This window comes from Chaetodon auriga, chromosome 4, assembly GCF_051107435.1.
Source record: "Chaetodon auriga isolate fChaAug3 chromosome 4, fChaAug3.hap1, whole genome shotgun sequence".
Classification (NCBI taxonomy): Eukaryota; Metazoa; Chordata; class Actinopteri; order Chaetodontiformes; family Chaetodontidae; genus Chaetodon; species Chaetodon auriga.
The window spans coordinates 28,372,174-28,385,041 of NC_135077.1; positions in this window are offsets into that span (position 1 = coordinate 28,372,174).

A 12,868-nucleotide genomic window follows, 5' to 3' on the forward strand; every position below is an offset into this window, starting at 1 on the left:
CCAGTGAACAACAGGTGAAGTACGTGGTATGAGGTCGTTCACAGTTCCAAGTTACGCTTGAGTGCATAGCGCTCAGGTGGAGTGAGTACTTGTGTGGCAGGCACGTGGTGATGGAGGCACAGGTGGAGCAAGGTGGTGGTGGTAGTAGAGGGTTGGAGGTTTGAGGCAGGCGGAAGTACAAGGCTGGTCGGCGAGGTGGCAGAGGGGCTGTAGATGGATGCAGGTGAGCTCACTGATCCGGGAGAAGCAAAAAGAGACACAAATAATTAACACTGACACCAGACATTCGAGAGATACTCACTGGAAGATAATAACACTAGTAAACACTGGTAGGTTTGGCTGAAAATACCACAGAGTAGCGGAAACAATCTGTTGACTTCTGGAGTCTTCAGCAGTCCACAGTCTTTGTACTGTGCTGGTTAAGATGAGTTCCAGCTGAGAAGGAGCCAGCTCCCAACCACCTACAAAACCATGCCCAGCCTCTGCCATTCAGAAAAGCTGATTACACTGTCCATCTGGAATGGTCTTGCCACTAGGATATAAGGGGGAACAGATGATTGTTACTCTCCAGTCTATTCAATGAACTCAGTTAAGTCCTAACAATGTGAAGACATTGCTCATTTTGTTGCAAAAAGGATCAATGATTAATATCTGCCAACTGGACTCAATTACGTTAGCCTTGTGGTCATCATTTATGGACAAATGTATGTCAAGCTCGGATTTGAGTACAGAATCCAAGAAGCAGTTGCCCAAACCAATTGTTCAAATCCTCCGAAAGACAATGTATGTGTACCCCAACTCATATCCCCCATATCCCCCAAAGTCTTGGCCGTAGCTATGGTTTATGTTTAATCAGTGCTTTGTGCTATGTTTGTCAACAAAGTAAATAATTACATTCTTTTACTACTCTTATACTATCAGTTTCCCTTCTAGTTCTTCTGTGTTCCTGTTTTCGTAATAGTAGCTTCTTGTAATAGCTTTTCGTCAAGGCCTTCAAAGGGTATTAAGGAATGAAGGTAATCAAGTGGAGATGAAGCAGAAGGGAAAGATGGATTTCCACAGGGGTACAGTTTGATATGAGATAAGAGATAAGATAAAACTTTATCAATCTCATGCAGGAGATTAAATTGTTACAGACAGCAAAAAAAATAAAAGAGAGACATGGAACGAACAAAAAAGTAGACATTATGCAGACTAAAAATCAACTATACATACAGTGGGGGAAATAATTATGGTGTATAATTTTTATTATAATATTTTTATAAGTATTTGACGATCCTCAAGCAAGTCCGTGGTGGAGAAACCCTTGTTGGCAAGCACAGAGGTCAGACGTTTCTTGTAGTTGGTCACCAGGTTTGCACACATCTCAGGAGGGATTTTGGTCCACTCCTCTTTACGGATCCTCTCCAAATTCTTAAGATTCCGAGGCTGTCACTTGACAATTTGAGGTTTCAGCTCCCTCCACAGATTTTCTATGGGATTAAGGTCTGGAGACTGGCTAGGCCTCTCCATGACCTTAATGTTCTTCTTTAGCCACTCCTTTGTTGCCTTGGCCGTATGTTTTGGGTCATTGTCATGCTGGAAGACCCATCCACGACCCATCTTCAGTGTTCTTGGTGAGGGAAGGAGCCTCAACCCATCTGTCTGGGTCAAATAGCTGCCGAAATAGCCGCTCCTCGTCTGTTAGCAACACCAAAGGTCCAACCCCTGAAGCATCTCTGTCCAATATTGGCTCTCAATACCGCGGTTTGACTGGTTCCCCCCTGTTGGACTGCAGTACAGATTGGAGCCACAAGCGACAGCCTGGGGCCCCCTCCCTCTGCGTCAGATTGGGACAGACCACCATTGGAGCACTGCTGGCACAGTTGTAGACATTTTTCATGCTGCATTGAATAAAAGTTGGTGTTGTGGGCTACAACAATCACAATTTTCATTAGACTCATCATTAATTAAATTCAAGTCATTAATTCAAGAAATTAACACTGCATTCGTGTCCGCATTTTTCTCCAAAAGTACTTCTCACTATTGCCAAACTCATTCCATTTATTATTTTGCTATAGCTTCTTCATCCGTTTGTTTGTGTTACATCATATAATTCATATTATTTGTTGCATCATTCATTATTCATATCCATTCTCATTATGTGTCAAATAAATAATACTTTTCATTTAAGTCTTTATCAGACAGTGTCCTTTTCAGCTGGAAATAGACGATCACTGTATCAAGAGTTTGCACTTCAGATCATGAGACTGATCTACCATTAATTCGTTAATTATTATTCAATCAGCATTAAAAAAAGAAAGAATAAATCAAATCCTTCTGAGCTGTGGAAGGTTGGTGCCCCTTTTTATATTAACGGGTGCAAACATTAAACCCAAAGGTATAATGACCTAATTTACCTACACTCAGGTTGGAGTGGTTGAAGTCTTCAGCAATAATAAAGGCTCCATCAGGGTGTGCAGTTTGTTGTTTGTGAGATAAAAAGGCCTGCACATGATCATCAGACATTCCAGATTAGCAGAACAGTGGCTCCTGGTGACAACAGAGTCTGTACACCGAGTTTGATTCACGTAGATAGGCAGTCCTGTGTCCGTGGTCTTACTGGAGTGCTCTGCCAATCTGTCCATTTTGAAGATGTGGCGTGCCTGCAGCTCATTCATGTTGTCTGGGATGCTGTTGTTAAGCCATGTTTCAGTGAAAATCATTGCAGTCCACAGTGTCATAAAATGTTTTTAACAGTGTTCTGCATACTCAAAAGGACCTCAGTCTTCTTAGCAGAAGGACGTCTGTGTTGTTTGTCCAGTTCAGGTTGTTGTTGAGGTGAACACCCATGTATCTGTACTCGCCCACAATCTCAATGTCCAAACCCTGGATGTTCAGTGGTGCAGTCTGTGGAACATTCCTGTGGAAATCCATCACCATCTCCTTTGTCTTGCTGGCATTTATGTGCAGGTGGTTCAGTTCTCATCATTTGACAAAATTGGTGGATGGATGCTGGATGTTACAGCTGTCAGTGTTGTGTCTGAAGTCTGATGTGAAGAGGAAAGGAGAGAGCACTGTACCCTGCGGAGCCCCCATGCTTCAAACTACCACATCAGACACACAGTTGCAAAGCCTTACATACTGTGGTCTGTTGCTGAGGTAGTTGTTGGTCCATGCAGCCAGGTGGCAGTCTATGCCAGCTCCTTCCAGCTTCCCCTTGAGCAGTGATGTTGGATTGTGTTGAAAGCACTGGAGAAGTAAAAAAACATGACCCTCACAGTGCCCCCAGTGTTCCCCAGGTGGTAAATAGATCGTTGAAGCAGGTAGATCACTGCGTCTTCAACATCAATGCCTGGTCGATATGCAAACTGTAGGGAGTCCAGCTCGCTGCTTACCAGGTGACAGAGGTGATTCAATATCTCCAATATCTCTTCAATATCCTCTCCGAGGTCCTCAACAGGTGGGAAGTTAAGGCTACTGGCCTGAAGCGGCTGGCCTCTCTGGGACGCACAGTCTTTCGGACTGGAACCACACAGGAAGTTTTCCACAGGGCTGGAACTCTCTCCAGACTGAGGCTCAGGTTGAAGATGTGCAGAATGACACCGCAGAGCTGGTCTAGGGGTTTGCTCCTGTTGAGTGAGGTGAGGGGGGGGTAGGAATATAATCTGTGATGTGGAGAGGAGGGGGTTTGAGTGGTGTGATGGGGGTTGCTGGTGTCAGGGTTGCTCCGTGGGGGAAGGAGGAGTTAGGCAGAAATCATGCTGTCAGGTCTGGGCTCTGATGGGTGGGGGAAGGAGCGGGGGTACGATGACATCTGCTGAAAAACAGATTGTGTACATCTGCCCATTTCCAGTCTCCTGATTCAGGGCCTCTCCCACTGTCACTGCTGCAGCCTGAGATGGTTTTCAGGCCTCTCCAAACCTCTCTGGTGTTGTTCCCCTTAAGGGGTTTCTCCAGCTTCCTCCTGTAGCTGTTCTTGCCTCTTCTTTTCCTTATCTCTCCTTCTCCTTATTTAAGTGAGGATCTCTGGTCATTCCACTAGGAGTATGTTTGTGTTGCACAGTGCTAACAGCTGTTCCTGAGTATAAACAATGGAGCTGTGGCTGAATGGATCTCCTGATGCAGTTTCAAGTCCAACAAGGAGTAGGAAACATATCACTAGTCTCACCAGGTGTACATCCATACATGCGCACAATGGACCGAGACTAGTGAGGGAAAGAAACCCACAAAAAACGCAAAAACAGACTGAAACAAAGAAAAGCATTTGGACCTGCTGTAACTAGCTGCCACTCTTGTGGCACCATCTTGTCTGAAGATAAATGTGTTTGAAATAAGATAAAAATGATTGTCAATCATGCTCTTTCTGACAGACCAGAGAGCTGGACAGGGATTCAAATGTATGTCTTTACTGTGTACATATGAGAGACACATATCGGTTTCTATCTACAAAACTGGGATGGCTGACACAGTGCACTTGTTCTGATAGAGCAGGGCTGTCTCTGCCTACTAGGATACCAAGGCCAAAAGGTTCCGTTGAACTTCACCTCAGATTCACCAGACAATTTCCTCTTAGAAAGTCACCTGAGTGGACAACAACATGACTTAGCTACAACTTAGGTAAGCATAGTTCCTTATGTTTAGAATGCAGCATCCGATAGCTTGTTTGTACATGACGTTGCATCACTCTTTTGTTGTGGCACAAACTGCAGATGGAGGGCAGAATGTGATTTTCTGCATGGGAAGCACTATAACAACCAACAATTTACTGTGAGCAGTAAGAGTTTCTGTGGTGCTCAGTGTACGGGTGGAGCAATTACTTGTAGAGAAGGTTGACGCGTGGTGATAAAGGCACTGGTGAAGGACAGTGGTGGAGGTTGAGAGCTTGAAGCTTGAGGCGTGGCCGACAATACCACTGAATGGCAGAAATAATAAGTCCTCCACTGTCCACAGTCTTTATCCAGTCTAGGATTGTGATTCACACCAGCTGTGTCGGAGCCAGCTACCAAACCACACCCAGCCTCTCCTGAAAAAGGACACACGGAAAAGCAAGCCCCACACAATACCACAGTATACAGAAATACAGGGAATTCCAAAAACAGCATGACAGTGCTGGTTCTGGAGCAACATTAATTATGATGTTGTAACAACATCAAAATGGTGATATCAGATTGTGCCAGTGGGAGTGCTGTAAGAAGGACAGTCTATGTAATGATATCGTACTAAATGCTGTGTGCTTTTCATGTTTTTTGTATTCATTTGAATGGCCAGGATAACATATATCCAATAGTTACTGACAACATTTTACAACAATAGCAGACACCAAAACACTATATGTTAAAGCAACCACAGCAACTGCAGAACCAACAACATATATACAATATATGGTTTTATACGTTGAATTAACATGTTAGAAAACATTGTCTTGGCCTCGAACAAAAACCACTTTATGTAAAACTACAAGGGATAGGTCAAGTGCAAAATTGTGCAAGAATGCATTTGTTGCCAGGTAATTGGAGAGATGTCAGTAAGTTCAGCTGAGCTCAACAGCCAGAGTATGGAAAGATAACATCCTTTCCCTACAAATTGCCCTCTGCAGTCTTCTCACTTCCTGACTGCAATGATGATTATTATATTAATGATAATGTAGCAAATCATCAATGTTTCAACTCTTACTGATCTCTCCCACTCGTGGTGCCTGTAAAATGACTGCAGACATATGCAGGACACTTGCCTCTTCATGTAAGGATAATACTTTGTAGCTCAACAGAGATGATGCTGTCCATATACTGTGAAACTCATTAGTGCCAATCTGCCCTCCATTCAAGACTTACAAACCTCCACACTGAGGAAACAGGCAGTAGAGCATCACTGCAGATGTCTTACATCCTGGATACAACCTGTTCCAACTTCTCCCCTCTAGTAGACGCTACAGATCATTGAATGCCAAAACAACCAGACACAAACCATCCCCTTGAGCAATTAGCTCGTCATATAGTGTCACTAGGCCTCTGACACTAAAACATCCACTGACTGTCTACTTATCATCCAATAATGCAGTGCATAACATGTATATTGATCACTCACTATCACTGTCAATATAAATGCCTACACATTGTAAAATTCATTGTATATATTGTTTATTGCTTCATCATTCTTTGTATATATTATTTATTCTGTATTTTGGCACCAGTTGACTTATTGTCCAGTCTTTTGTTTTTTAGCTTTTTTTGTCCTTGTTGAGCTGTATATCTTTTTTTTTTTTCTCTCTCTCTACAAATACAGTGAATGCAATGTTTAAACCGGAGTCAAATTCCTTTTGTGAGCACACATATTTGGCCAGTAAAGCTGATTCTGATTCTGATTCTGATTCTGATTCTGTTTCTGATTCTGATTCTGATTCTGATCAGGGAATATGGTTTCCATTTACAATCTCTTTTTAAAGCTTGTTTAGGTTTGGCTTGACTGATAAAACTTAAACTACAGTTTAAGGCAGGGATGTGGAGTTACTCTGATGAGCTCAGTCTCATCCTCTCGTTCTTGTTCAAAATTTTACAGCACACTCAGGATGAGATTGTGCTCTCTCTGGCAGCAGTAGCCTGCCAGCTCAGCTCCATCACACTGACTAGTCATTTAGGTTATGTCAACAAGGATTTTCTTTCATTCAGGGCTCTGATTCACATAAGATCATTTATGCAGAACTTTGCTCCCTTTCTTTCGTGGTTTCTCCGACTGCATTGAGGACAGCATTTGCTTGGGGGGGGCTTGCAACAGGATCATGGCTCTGGTTTGAATCCTTTACTCCATGAGTTAAACAAAAGTACAGTCCTCCAACCTGAAAGACTTCAAATGTAGTACTATGATCAGTAAGGTAAACAGAAAATACAGTGTATCATTCCACTGTACCTTCCCATTGTATCACAGGATAACTGGTAACATTTTCCAAAACAGAATGCCATACATACTATAAACCTTAAGTCAATTTCTCCTTTTACATCAGTCATCTGACTGCTACCCAGCATCATGTATGTATTTAAACACTAATGACATACAACCATTCAAAATATAAATAGCCTGCGCTTACATAGCACTTTTCTACCTAGGCCATTGTTACCATTATTTGATTCACCAGTTTAATAATGCCCACACGATTTGATCAGAAAGCTCTTCAGCAAGTCCCCAGTTGTACTTAATTAAATTAATTATTTGGAAGAAAAATGAAACTGACAAATTCTCCATAATCAGCCTTTATGGGGCAGCAAGAGATTCAGACCTATTTTGGTCTCGTGACATGTGACACGCTTTTTGTGTTCTATTGCTGTCTTGTTTTATGATTATTTCATTTGCTTGTGATTTGCATGGATGTCTGCTGTGAATTTCTACACTCTCAGTAGGTTATGTAATTGTGAGCAATTACAATTACAGTGCAGTGACTTGTGCTCTCATTCATTTAGGTAATGAAGACTCACTCTCTTTTTACTTCTCCATTGTCCACTTTTTCCTCAGTATACCCCTGTGTCTTCGTCTTGAGAGTGTTTTGTCACTTCTGCTCTAGTCTTCCCTCAGCAGTGCCTTACATGTGATTCAATTGTACCATTCCCTGTGTTTGTGTAGTATCTGCCTCTCGCTCTTTGTTTAGTGGCCAAAATCAAAGCGCTGCCCAGTCCAGCGATGCAGAAAGTGCTTAATGTGTCTCAGCAGACTGTGGTTTTCAACAGGAGGTTGAAATCTCAAGCTGGTGGCAGCTTAGTTCATTAGAAATCTTTTACTGCCTCAATGCACAAAATGAACATATTATATCAGTGGGTGTGTGCAAGTGTCAATGCCAGATTTCAAGCTTTCTGCACACTCCACTCCACTAGGCATTTCAACACATGCCCAAACTCTCAACTCAGACCAGGTTCTAGGCCAAAATGTTCATCTCCGGGAAATATTTGTCCCTGGAATGTTCTTGCCAGGGAACAAATATCAAAACAATTAACAAATTTTTATGTTGTTTGCCTATCCTTTGATATTCAAATTGTTAAAAGCAGAGCCAAAATACACCTGACCTTTAATATTTTCCTGCTGTTGAGCAGAGATTACATTGTTGGTAATCTCTATAAACAGATATCTGCATATGAATGCAGAATCTGCAGGCAAGGGGCAAGATTTTGGTATTGATGCAGTCTAGTTTTTATTTGTAGTCTGTTTGTAATCTGAGTAGTATTCAACAATCATGTGAGTGGGCTTTGGTTGCATTCAGGTCCACGTGGGGAGCAAAAGACGTGGAAGGCATTGGCCGAAATGCAATCATGGAACCCATCAAAGATTGTTTGACGATGACTTAGTGTATTATTTGCTTTTTTAAAAAAATATCTGCATTCATATGGAGATATATGTTAATAGAGATTAGCCAAAATGTTGTCTGTGTGTCAAGTTGCTAATCGGACTGTAAACAGTGACTGGCACAGGGAAGAGGAAGTCTTGGCATGGATATTCGGTGTTTGTTATCTGGATATCCGCTGGCTACACTGGAAGCTCTGAAACATTGTCCGTTGACCCCAAAGGCTAAATCATTTTCAGATGACAGCTGCTGGGTTCCCAGAATGCATTTTTAGCAACGTTATTATCTAAAACCACATATTTCCACTGGTTGCACTGCTAATTCAGGTTGTAAACTAGTGTGTTTATCATTTATTAATACTATTCTAAAAAAAACTCACAACACCTGTCTCAAATTCCCATCTCTAAAATCAGACAGACCAATTACAAGGTTGCTCTAAAATGTATTTATGCTGGATGGAGACCCATGATGCTCAGAAGCCAACATTAGCCACAAGTCTATAAGCGTATATCATATATTGATATAGAATGTTTTTTTAAAATAACTACGTCTTTGAAATTAAGCTGAAGGCATTGGACACACAGGCCATTGGAAGTGATGTCAGGGTGTGTATTATGGGGTACAAACTAATGATTCCAGTGTGTTGGTGCATACAGTGCATTCGGAAAGTATTCACACCCCTTCACTTTCCCCATATTTCATTATGTTACAGCCTTGTTCCAAAATGGATTAAATTCCTTTTTTGTCTCATCAATCTACACACAACACCCCATTATGACAAAGTGAAAAAGGTTTTTTAGAAATTTTTGCAAATTTATTAAAAATAAAAAACTGAAATATCGCATGTACATAAGTATTCACACCCTTTACTCAGTACTTTGTTGAGGTGCCATGGGCAGTGATTACAGCCTCAAGTTTTCTTGAGTATGGCACACCTGTATTTGGGGTATTTCTCCCATTCTTCCCTGCAGATCCTCTCAAGCTCTGTCAGGTTAGATGGGGAGCATCACTGCACAGCTTTTTTCAGGTCTTTCCAGAGATGTTCAAGCAGGTTCAAGTCTTGGCTCTAGCTGGGCCACTCAAGGACATTCACAGACGTGTCCCAAAGCCACTCCTTAGTTGTCTTAGCTGTGTGCTTAGGGTCATTGTCGTGTTGGAAGGTAAACCTTCACCCCAGTCTGAGGTGCTGAGCACTCAGGAGCAGGTTTTCATCAAGGATCTCTCTGCACTTTGCTCTGTTCATCTTTCCCTCGATCCCGACTAGTGTCACAGTTCCTGCCGCTGAAAAACATCATGATGCTGCCACCACCATGCTTCACTGTAGAGATGGTATTAGCCAGGTGATGAGATGTGCCTGGTTTCCTCCAGACATGATGCTTGGCATTCAGGCCAAAGAATTCAATCTTGGCTTCATCAGACCAGACAGTCTTGTTTCTCATGGTCTGAGAGTCCTTTAGGTGCCTTTTGGCAAACTCCTAGCGGGCTGTCATTTGCCTTTTACTGAGTAGAGGCTTCTGTCTGGCCACTCTACCATAAAGGCCTGATTGGTGGAGTGCTGCAGAGATGGTTGTCCTTCTGGTAGGTTCTCCCATCTCCACAGAGGAACGCTGGAGCTCTGTCAGAGTGACCATTGGGTTCTTGGTCACCTTCCTGACCAAGGCCCTTCTCCCCGATTGCTCAGTTTGGCCGGGTGGCAAAGCAAATGTACTAGGAACTTGTTAGTTATGTTTTTCCTCACCTCTGTATGTTTTTGAGAAGTCATAAAACCTAAGGAGGACTACATTTTTTATTAATTTATTTTTGCTGAGGTTGAAGCATTTAAAACTTAAAACTGAATACATGTAACTCAGGGCAAAATATCTTCAGAATCATCTTTCTTGGCCAAATAAATGTTTTTAAGGTGCTTCCAAATACATTTTTGAGAAACAAACACAGCTAACACAGGACAACAAAATTTTGTCACTCTTTCTCTTTCTTGGATTATTTAAAACAACATCATTGGATCCATTCAGCCATGGCTCCATTGTTTGCACAGGGGAACAGCTGTTAGCACTGTGCAACATGATGGTACTCCCAGTGGAAAAACAGAGATCCCCACAGAAATAAGGAAATAAGGAGGAGGGGTGAAGTGCCGTGAGAACAAAAGACAGTATAAACCATCCATACTGTCTCTTATTATGGGGAATGTGAGATCTCCCCCTAATAAGATGGAAGAGCTAACGAGACTGCATAGGGAGTAATGGGAGTGTAGAATGATGTGCTTCATGAATCAAGATCAAGATCAATAGATCAATATTCCTTTATTATGAAGAAGTGGCTGAACGAACTCAAGCTGGACATGCATGTTATACTGGACAATGTTCACCTTCAATCACACTTCCCTGTCCTCCAGTCTCCCCACCTTCACCCAGTGTGTTACATGCCACCCTAGAGACAATAGAACACTAGACTTACTGTATGCGAAGGATGCTTACAGTTCTTCAGCCCTACCCCTGCTGGGCCATTCTGATCACAACCTGGTTAATCTTCTCCCTCCATACATATCTTTGGTGAATAAACAACCACCAACCATAAGGTATGTGGGAATATGGTCAGAGTAGTCCCGTATGGCACTGAGGGACTGCTTTGGAACCACTGTGAAGTGTTGTACAGTCCACACTGGGAGGACATTGTAAGTTTAACCTGCATCACAGCCTACATAAACTTCTGTGTGGAAAACACTGTCCCTACCAGAAAGGAGCATATTTTCCCAAATAAACCCTTGGTGTCCCCGGAACTGAAAGCCCTGCTGAATGGGAAACAATGCCATAGAGTTTGGAAACCATCTAAGGCCACAGCACAGTGGGACGGGCCCTGAATCAGGAATAGGCAGATGAACAGAATCTCTTTTTCAACAGATTTCATTCAACCCCCACTCCCTCACCCACCCATCAGAGCCCAGACCTGACGGCGTGACTTCTGCACACCTTCTCCTTCCCCCACAGAGCAACCCTGACCTTAAATTCCCACCTGATGAAGACCTTGGAGAGGATCATAATGAATCACCTCTGTCGCCTGGTAAGCAGCGAGCTGGACCCCCTACAGTTTGCATATCGACCAGACATTGGTGTTGAAGATGCAGTGATCTACCTGCTTTACAAATCCCTACCTAACCTGGAGAACACTTGGAGCACTGTGAGGGTCACGTTCTTTGATTTCTCCAGTGCTTTCAACAAAATCCAACCATTCCCGCTAAGGGGGAGGCTTGAAGGAGCTGGAGTAGACTGCCACCTGGCTGCTTGGATCATCAACTACCTAACCAACAGACCACAGTATGTGAGGCTTTGCAACGGTTTGTCTGGTGTGGTGGTTTGCAGTGCAGGGGCAATGACAGCTGTGACATCCAGAAGTTTTCAGGTGATACAGCCATTGTATGGGAATGAACTGGAATACAGGAAAGTCATCACCAACTTTGTCAAATGGTGTGAACTGAACCACCTGCACATAAGCGCCAGCAAGACCGAGGAGATGGTGACAGACTTCCGTGGGAATGTGCCACAGATTACAATGGTGAAAATTCAGGGTTTGGACATTGAGATTGTGTACAAATACCTGGGTCTTCAATTCAACCACAAACTGGACTGGACAAACAAAACAGATGTCCTATATCGGACGGGCCAGAATTGCATCCATCTGCTAAGAAGACTGAGGTCCTTTGGAGTATGTAGGACACCATTATAAACTTTTACCCTTGACATAACAGAAAACTGTGCTCCCCCCAGTCGTCCCACTCCAAAGAAGGCCAGCAACTAAGTAAGCCAAGTTTAACAAAGGTGCAGTTTTATTTAACTTCAGGGGAAGAACAGGCCAACATAACAAGCAGAACAAACTAAAATCACGCTAAACTTACCTAATAAACAAAAGAAAAATAAATGACAAATCTCTAACCTAAGCTCCTAACATAAAAAAACAGGAGAAAACGGGTTTCAAAACAAAAAGGCTTCTCCCCTCTACTTAACTACTATTGACAAGTATTTACAACATTTACAAAACTTCAAAACTTGATTTACACATACTCTCAGCGATCTACCAAAGAATTACTCTATCCTGGAACGAACAATCTTACGTCGACTCTTCGACAAAGCTTACTCTAACCCAAACAATTCAGAACACCATGCTGGCGGTTCCTTGTGGTGGAAAGGCTGGAGAGGAGGACAGAGTGTAGGCCGCCGGTGTTCAAATAGGCCGGGGATCCGCCCCCTGACCAATTGCGCTGCAGCAGTCGTCATCATGCGTCACCTGTTCTTGTCACCATCAGAGATGAGTCCGATGAGGGTGGCGTCATCCGCAAACTTCAGGAGCTTGACAAACTGGTGACTGGAGGTGCAGCTGTTTGTGTACAGGGAGAAGAGCAGAGGAGAGAGAACGCAGCCCTGGGGGGGATCTGGTGCTGATGGTCTTTGCGTTGGAGACGTGTTTCCCCAGCTTCACACATTGTTTCCTGTCAGACAGGAAGTCTGTAATCCACCTGAGTCAGGCACGCTCATTTGTGCAGCCTGGCACATGACATGTCTCCAGTGAGGT